The sequence below is a fragment of the Coregonus lavaretus genome (assembly GCF_964263955.1).
Source record: "Coregonus lavaretus genome assembly, chromosome: 39".
Taxonomy (NCBI): Eukaryota; Metazoa; Chordata; class Actinopteri; order Salmoniformes; family Salmonidae; genus Coregonus; species Coregonus lavaretus.
Genome location: NC_140026.1, coordinates 28,401,890 through 28,409,621, shown reverse-complemented (window position 1 = coordinate 28,409,621; position 7,732 = coordinate 28,401,890).

Genomic DNA, 7,732 nt, shown 5'->3' with positions numbered 1-7,732 from the left:
GAATTAATAATTGTCTCAAGAGTCCCAGAACTTGTGTTGTTGCCATTTGTCAACATTCCAGGCTCCTGACAAATCTTTTAACATACACAAACAAGGTCAGGTGTGCGGTTGCTTGTGAATTGAAAAGCAATCAGACTGCTCACATGAAAAAATAATACAGTTTACTATAGAATACTACAGTACTTACTATATAATTATGTAGTAAACTGTAGTAAACATGTGTATTACTTACTATACAGTACATCGACGTCACTTCCGTTACACTTCTGCGTTGTCTCCTTGCTGCTGTGCTATTTGTTGATACTTGACTACCTGCCAAACTTTTCGCTTTTTACTTTTAATAACCGTTTAATCAAACTTTTGAACAGATGGCGCCGACAGACATGGCAGCTCTGCTTCTAGCGCCTAAGCAACTTTGCAGTATTTTGTTTTTTTGTATGTTATTTCTTACATTATTAGCCCAGCAAGTTTTTTGTGTTATTACATACAGCCGGAAATAACTTTTAGACATCAGAGCTGCGGTAACTCACCAGCATTACGACCAGGAATACGACTTTCCCGAATTGGATCCTTTGTTCGTACCCTCCAGGGCAATTTAACTTATCCCAGAGGCTGCTCCAAGACGCCGCTGGCGGAGAAGAGGTATTCGGAGTGGACTTCTAATCCAACTCAGGAGGCGTGCACACCAACCACCACTTGCGGGCTCAGGGACGAGGATCTCCTTCCAGAGAGACATCAGGGACTGTAACATAGTCTGTTTCATGGAATCATGGCTCTCTCCGGTTATACCCGTCCATACAGCCAGCTGGGTTCTCCATACAGCCAGCCGGGAAGAAGAAAAGCGGTGGTGTATGTTTCATGATTCATTGTGATAACGTACAGAAACTCAAGTCCTTTTGTTCACTCAACCTAAAATACCTCACAATCAAATGCCGACCATATTACCTCCCAAGATAATTATCTTTCGGTTATAGAAATATATTTTATATTTGAGATTCTTCAAATAGCCACCCTTTGCATTGATGATAGCTTTGCACACTCTTGGCATTCTCTCAACCAGCTTCATGAGGTAGTCACCTGGAATGCATTTCAATTATCAGGTGTGCCTTCTTAAAAGTTAATTTGTGGAATTTCTTTCCTTCTTAATGTGTTTGAGCCAATCAGTTGTGTTGTGACAAGATGGGGGTGGGGGGGGGGGTATACAGAAGATAGCCCTATTTGGTAAAAGATCAAGTCCATATTATGGCAAGAACAGCTCAAATAAGCAAAGGGAAATGACAGTCCATCATTACTTTAAGACATGAAGGTCAGTCAATACGAAACATTTCAAGAACTATTCAAGTTTCTTCAAGTGCAGTCGCAAAAACCATCAAGCTCTATAATGAAACTGGCTCTCATGAGGACCGCCACAGGAATGGAAGACCCAGAGTTACTTCTGCTGCAGAGAATAAGTTCATTAGAGTTACTAGCCTCAGAAATTGCAGCCCAAATAAATGCTTCACAGAGTTCAAGTAACAGACACATCTCAACATCAACTGTTCAGAGGAGACTGTGTGATTCAGGCCTTCATGGTCGAATTGCTTCAAAGAAACCACTACTAAAGGACACCAATAATAAGAAGAGACTTGCTTGGGCCAAGAAACACGAGCAATGGACATTAGACCGGTGGAAATGTGTCCTTTGGTATGGAGTCCAAATTGAAGATTTTTGGTTCCAACTGCCGTGTCTTTGTGAGACGAGGTGTGGGTGAACGGATTATCTCCGCACGTGTAGTTCCCTCCGTAAAGCATGGAGGAGGAGGTGTTATGGTGTGGGGGTGCTTTGCTGGTGACACTGTCTGTGATTAATTTAGAATTCAAGGCACACTTAACCAGCATGGCTACCACAGCATTCTGCAGCGGTACGCCATCCCATCTGGTTTGGGCTTAGTGGGACTATCATTCGTTCTTCAACAGGACATTGACCCAACACACCTCTAGGCTTTGTAAGTGCTATTTTACCAAGAAGGAGAGTGATGGAGTGCTGCATCAGATGACCTGGCCTCCACCTCAACCAAATTGAGATGGTCTGGGATGAGTCGGACCGCGGAGTGAAGGAAAAGCAGCCAACAGGTGCTCAGCATATGTGGGAACTCCTTCAAGAGTGTTGGAAAAGCGTTCCAGGTGAAGCTGGTTGAGAGAATGCCAAGAGTGTTCAAAGCTGTCATCAAGGCAAAGGGTGGCTATTTGAAGAATCTCAAATATAAAATATATTTTGATTTGTTTAACACTTTTTTGGTTACTACATGATTCCATATGTGTTATTTCATAGTTTTGATATCCTCACTGTTATTCTACAATGTAGGAAATAGTAGTAGAAATAAAGAAAAACCCTTGAATGAGTAGGTGTTCTAAAACTTTTGACCGGTATTGTATGTGGCAGGGTCTACAGACAATCACTGAATACAAAGGGAAAACCAGCCACTTTGTGGACACCGACGTCTTACTCCATGACAAGCTAAACACCTTCTTCACCCGCTTTGAGGATAACGCAGTGCCACAAACGCAGCCCGCTCCTGAAGTCATTTAAGCGTGTTAACCCTCGCAAGGCTGCCGGCCCAGACGGCATCCCTAGCCACGTTCTCAGAGCATGCACGGACCAGCTTGCTGGAGTGTTTACGGACATATTTAATCTCTCCCTATCCCAGTCTGCTGTCCCCACTTGCTTCAAGATGTCCACCATTGTTCCTGTACCCAAGAAAGCAAAGGTAACTGAACTAATTGACTATCGCCCCGTAGTCTGTCATCATGAAGTGCTTTGAGAGGCTAGTTAAGGATCATATCACCGCTGCCTTACCTGACACCCTGGACCCACTTCAATTTGCTTACCGCCCCAGTAGATCCACAGACGATGCAATTGCCTTCGCACTTCACACTGTCCTATCCCATCTGGACAAGAGGAATACCTATGTAAGAGTGCTGTTCATTGACTATAGCTCAGCCTTCAACACCATAGTACCCTCCAAGCTCATCATTAAGCTTGGGGCCCTGGGTCTGAACCCCGCCCTTTGCAACAGGATCCTGGACTTCCTGACGGTCCACCCCCCCAGGTGGTGAAGGTAGGAAACAACACCTCCGCTTCGCTGATCCTCAAAACAGGGGCCCCACAAGGGTGCGTGCTCAGCCCCCTCCTGTACTCCCTGTTCACCCATGACTGCATGGCCACGTATGCCTCCAACTCAATCATCAAGTTTGCAGGCGACACAACAGCCTGATTACTAACAATTATGAGACAGCCTACAGGGAGGAGGTGAGGGCCCTGGCGGAGTGGTGCCAGGAAGATAATCTCTCCCTCAAAGTCAACAAAACGAAGGAGCTGATCGTGGACTTCAGAAAACAACAGAGGGAGCACTCCCCTATCCACATCGACGGGACCGCAGTGGAGAAGGTGAAAAGCTTCAAGTTCCTCGTTGTACACATCACTGACAATCTGAAATGGTCCACCACACAAACAGTGTGGTGAAGAAGGCGCAACAGCGCCTCTTCAACTTCAGGAGGCTGAAGAAATTTGGCTTGGCCCGTAAGACCCTCACAAACTTTTACAGATGTACAATTGAGAGCATCCTGTCGGGCTGTATCACCGCCTGGTACGGCAACTACACCGCCCGCATCCGCAGGGCTCTCCAGAGGGTGGTGCGGTCTGCCCAACGCATCACCGGGGGCATACTGCCTGCTCTACAGGACACCTACTGCACCCGATGTCACAGGAAGGCCAAAATGATGATCAAGGACATCAACCACCCGAGCCACGGCCTGTTCACCCTGCTACCATCCAGAACGCGAGGTCAGTACAGGTGCATCAACACTGGGGCCGACAGACTGAAAAACAGCTTCTATCTCAAGGCCATCAGACTGTTAAATAGCCATCACCAGCCGTCTACCGCCCAGTTACTCAACCCTGCACCTTAGAAGCTGCTGCCCTATATACATAGACATGGAATCACTGGTCACTTTAATAATGGAACACTAGTCACTTTAATAATGTTTACATACTGCTTTATTCATTTCATATGTATATACTGTATTCTATTCTATTGTATTTTAGTCAATGCCATTCCGACATTTCTCGTCCTAATATTTATATATTTCTTAATTCCATTATTTTACTTTTAGATTAGTGTGTATTGTTGTGAATTGGTAGATACTACTGCACTGTTGGAACTAGGAACACAAGCATTTCACTACACCCTCAATATAATCTGCTAAATATGTGTATGTGACCAATAACATCTGATTTGTTTTTATTGTATTTACCAAATTTACCAACGTCTTACTTTTGTCCTCACTCAACTTTTTTAATTTCAACTTTTTCACCCCTGGCGCTTTATCTGGACATGGATCTGCAGGACCTCCACCAGCCGAAAAAGCTAAGCAACGTTATGCCTTCTAATTGCAGTCGCTGTACTCATAATATGCAGGAGAACTACCGCCTTATGGTGAGGATTATCGAGTTGCAAGCCCAGCTTCAGACTCAATCGTTAGGCAAGGGCAATTTAAGTGTAGGAAAGGATGAAACAGCGTCTGTGCCACCAGTAAGTACAGGTAGTAGTGTTAATCCCCCTGCACAGTCCCCACAGCCAACAATTTTCTCACAGCTTCTGGAAAGAAATGCTGTTGGCATGCTCAACCGGTGTCGCTCATTCAGCCAATATAAACTTTTAACCGGTTTTCTCCACTAAGCAACAAGTCGGAGTCAGAGCCCAAGCATTCTCGGTCTTTCCTCCACCCTTTACAGGGTCTGAGCCGCCGAAACCTCCCACCATTAGCTCTGACAAATTGAAAACCCTAGTCATTGACGTCTCCATTAACCACAATATTAAAATAAAAAATAATCATCTAGCGATCATACATCGGATATTGTTATCCATGTCGGCACAAACAATGTTAGGATGAAACAGTCAGAGGTCACCCTTCGCAACATAGCTTCAGCGTGTAACTTAGCTAGAAAGATGTGTCGGTATCGGGTAATTGTCTCTGGCCCTCTCCCAGTTAGAGGGAGTGATGAGCTCTACAGCAGACTCGCACAACTCAATCGCTAGTTGAAAACTATTTTTTGCCCCTTCCAAAAGATTGAGTTTGTAGATAATTGGCCCTCTTTCTGGGACTCACCCACAAACAGGACCAAACCTGGCCTGCTGAGGAGTGACGGACTCCATCCTAGCTGGAGGGGTGTTCTCATCTTATCTACCAACATAGACTGGGCTCTAACTCCTCTAGCTCCACAATGAGATAGGTTGCAGGCAAGGCAGCAGGCTGTTAGCCAGCCTGCCAGCCTAGTGGAGTCTGCCCTTGGCACAGTCAGTTCAGTTTTCCCCATTGAGACTGTGTCTATGCTTCGATCTAGGTCTAGCAAAACTAAACATGGCGGTGTTCGCCTTAGCAATCTCACTGGAATAAAGACCTCATCCATCCCTGTCATTTTTTTAAGTGATTGTGATAATACCTCACATCTCAAAATAGGACTACTTAATATTAGATCCCTCACTTCCAAGGCAGTCATAGTCAATGAACTAATCACTGATCATAAACTTGATGTGATTTGCCTGACTGAAACATGGCTTAAGCCTGGTGAATTTACTACGTTAAATGAGGCCTCTCCTCCTGGTTACACTAGTGTATCCCACAAAGGTGTGGGTGTTGCTAACATTTATGACAGGTTAAGGTTATAGTCATGAAATCTATGCAGCGTACTCAATCACTTTTTATAGCTACTGTTTACAGACCTCCTGGGCCATATACAACATTCCTCACTGAGTTCCCTGAATTCCTATCGGACCTCGTAGTCATGGCAGATAATATTCAAATATTCACATGGAGAAGTCCACAGACCAATTCCAAAAGGCATTTGGAGCCGTCATCGACTCAGTGGGTTTTGTCCAACATGTCTCGGGACCTACGCTTTGCCACAATCATACCTTGCATCTAGTTTTGTCCCATGGAATAGATTTTGTGGATCTAAATGTTTTTCCTCAGAATCCTGGACTATCGGACCACCATCTTATTATATTTGCAATAGCAACAAATAATTTGCTTAGACCACAACCATGGATTATCAAAAGCTGCGCTATAAATTATCGGACAACACAACGTTTCCGAGATGCCCTTCCAGACTCCCTCCACCTACCAAAGGACGCCGGAGTACAACAATCTGTACCACCTAACCGAGGATCTAAACACTAGATGCAGTCGCACTGCTAAAAACAAAACAAATCTCTTACAAAAAACTAGCTCCCTGGTATACTGAAAATACCAGAGCCCCGAAGCAAGCTTCAAGAAAATTGGAATGGAAATGGCACTCCACCAAATTGGAAGTCTTCCGACTAGCTTGGAAAGACAGTACCGTACAATATCGAAAAGCCTTCACTGCTGCTCGATCAGCCTACTTTTTCAACCTGATTGAGGAGAATAATAACAATCCAACGTTTCTTTTTGATACTGTCTCAAAGCTAACTAAAAAGCAACATTCCCCAAGTGAGGATGGCCTTCACTTCAGCAGTGATGAATTCAATAATTTCTTCTTCGATGAAAAGATCATGATCATTAGAATACAAATGACGGACTCTTCCTTGAATATGCATATTTTTCCAAAACGTAGAACTGCCAGGACCTCAGATCAATGGAGACACTCAAGTTTTTATCCTGTATCTTTCGAAACCAGGGGTGCAACTTTCACTGGGGGAGTTTCACTGGGGGAGTTCCCCCCCACACACACGTTCTGAAATTGCACTTTTGTCCCCCCCAGTTTTATAATTGCAAAGTGATAGAAAAAGCTGCAACAGTGTGCTTTAGAACCATGTGGACTCCTCAGTGCAGTCGGGTACGCTGTTTGGAGTTTTCGGCTGGCTGGGTTTAGGACCGTGTGGACACCACAGAGCGGGAGGACAGGCTGTGTGAAAGGCAAAGCTTCTGGAAGGCTGGCTGGACCAGCATGGGAAAGTTGAACAGAGGCAGCTGCTGTCAGTGTGTTGCACTATTTCTCTGAGTTGTAAAAGCAAGCAGAATAGAAACTGGCTACCCTTTAGTTGACTGATGTAGCTGGCAAGGTAACTGCTGTTTAACTTAACAGAAAAAACTAAACTAGTGTTTATTCCCAGTGCTGAGCTATTAGCTAGTGTAACTGACATGTAACGTGAGCTAATGTTTCATCCCCTCTCGACTGAGGTGAATGAATTTGCTAGCTAATAGCTAACTTACCATAGCCAGTTCAGCTCTAGCCTCTAGCTATCTATCAGATAGCGATATAATGTGGCTATTGTTACTATCTAACAGCTGTTGTTTGTATGGAAATGTTTTGTAGCCTTTGTTTTGTCCAGTTTCAACAGCAGTACATGTGACTGACCACCTTGATTTGGTACTATGTAGCAACATTTTTAATTGTGTTTTTTACATTGGATAAAAGTACAGAGTCAGAGCTACAAAATGGTATATCATAAACTGCAGTTGAGGAACAATGGGAAAGTAATAATGCTTTGAAAGTTGATCAACTTGTAACCCCACTTTTGAGAAAATGGCTCTTGAATGTTTTGGTACACCTACTGGAGAGCTTGTCTCTGTTTACACCCGTTGAGCATCGTTCACACCCTCTTAAGCCTTAGCCCCACCCATCTCTTTAAGGATTCACATGTGAGGCTAAAACAGAGTGAGTAGTGTAGTAAACAACCAACATTTTCAAGACTAAAAGACTAAACCCCCCT